This window comes from Echinops telfairi, unplaced genomic scaffold, assembly GCF_000313985.2.
Source record: "Echinops telfairi isolate 266 unplaced genomic scaffold, ASM31398v2 ScPeMD7_7412;HRSCAF=8450, whole genome shotgun sequence".
NCBI classification, from domain to species: Eukaryota; Metazoa; Chordata; class Mammalia; order Afrosoricida; family Tenrecidae; genus Echinops; species Echinops telfairi.
This window is the reverse complement of record NW_022111312.1, coordinates 16,686,853-16,688,549: the sequence shown is the minus strand read 5'-3', so window position 1 is coordinate 16,688,549 and position 1,697 is coordinate 16,686,853. Positions and strand designations below refer to the sequence as shown.

Genomic DNA, 1,697 nt, shown 5'->3' with positions numbered 1-1,697 from the left:
ACACACACACACAGCCTCTCAGGGAAGGCCCTCCCCCACCAACACCTTCTCCCCTGCCGTGAGTCACTCTGGAGTGGGGGGGAACACCTGGCGGCTGTGTCTGGGCTGGGGGGCTTCATGTCGACCACCACCACTTGTACACAGGACGCAGTTGGGGTAGACAGAGAGGTCTTGGGGCAGAGGGCTGGCGCATGGTCGAGGTACGGGGCATGGATTCCTGTTAGTGCCGCTTTACCCCACTTGACTCCCACCAGCCATGGGGAGGGAGGTCCTACATGGGGACATCCTTCTCAATCCTTGGCTTTGTGCTTCCAGAGAACGGCATTTTGTCGTGACTCCCCCCTAGGGTGGTGCTCATGGCCCAGATGGAGTACCTGGGGCCTCCCAGCCTTTGGGTTTAAATGAATCAGGATGCTGAGTTGTGGCTCAGATTCAGTGAGCCATGGCTTTGAGGCCTTTATGTGAAGTGTATTTGGGGGAGAAAAAAAAATGACCACCAACTAATAACAGATGGAGAAGAATACAATTAAAACCGAGGAACCCAGGGAGAGTCGTTACAACAGCTTGAAAGAGAGCACAAGAGCGATCTTTGCTGTTTGTTTGTCACCACTTAAATGGCGCTTCAAATGACGGACACTTGAAAGGACTGGACACCGTGCCGCTCAGGTTTCCCTGCCACAGAACAGGGCTGTCTCTTGTGTTTCCTTTTCAATTACTCTGGGCCGGTTTGGGCTGGCTCAGCCTCCTGCAGAGAAGTTGCATTTCCACCCCAATCCCAACCCAACCGCCTGTCACTGTGTCCACTCTGACTCTCGCAGGACAAAGGAGAAGTGGTCTGGAGGGGATGGTCCCCATGTGGGTACCGGTGCTCTCCTGAGCAAAGGGGGCTAGCTGTCTAGTTCTGCACCAGGTGCCTCCTTTTTGGCTGCTTCTGTTCGGTCCCATCCTTGCTCTGGTGTTTGATCTCCCCGGGGAACTTTCCCCATGACCCTCAGTTTCACTCAGCTTCGCGCCTCTACAGCCAGCCCTGGGTCTGCACAGTAGCTGGGCCTAGCCCGCCATCCTGGATCAATTCCTCCAGTCTAGTGCTTTATCCCAACCTCTGTGCTGAATCAAGAATCCGCCCACCCCCACCCCCACCCCTCTGCTGTTGAGTTGCCATGGACCCGAAGAGACCTTACAGAACCACGTGCAATGGGTCCCGGCGCTTCTGAGACCGTCCAGTCCATCTGTCGGAGGCGGACGGACTCCCACATTGTTCTCCTGCAGAGTAGATGGTGAGCTCAAACCACCAAGGCTCCTTCTTGTAGAGATGAAGGCAGACTCAGCCCAGTGCTGCTGGGGGAAGGTGCTGACTTGCAGGGACCCCACGGGACGGAGCAGGACTGCTGCCGGCAGCTCCTGGGCTTGCGCATCTTCTCGGAAGCAGACGGCTACTGCGTGGTTAGCAGACAAGCACCTTAACCACTGTGCCACCAAAGACCAAAACCAAGCTCACTGCCGTCGAGTCGATGTTGGCTCCCAGAGACCTCCCAGGACAGAGCAGAACTGCCCCTGTGAGTTTCCGAGACGAACTCTTTCTGTATGTCTTTCTCCTGAGGAGCGGCGGGTGGTTTCAAACTGCTGGCCTTGGGGTTAGTAGCCCAACGCTGAACCAGTATGTCAGCAGGGCTCCGCCAAGGATTCTTAATAAAGCA

At 56.0% G+C, this 1,697-nt stretch overlaps 1 protein-coding gene across 1 annotated transcript in view; it reads right to left on the bottom strand.

The window, feature by feature from the left end:
- TMEM132C (transmembrane protein 132C) overlaps positions 1–1,697 on the bottom strand; it is a 122,053-nt gene that overhangs the window by 45,029 nt on the left and 75,327 nt on the right. The window lies entirely within an intron of this gene.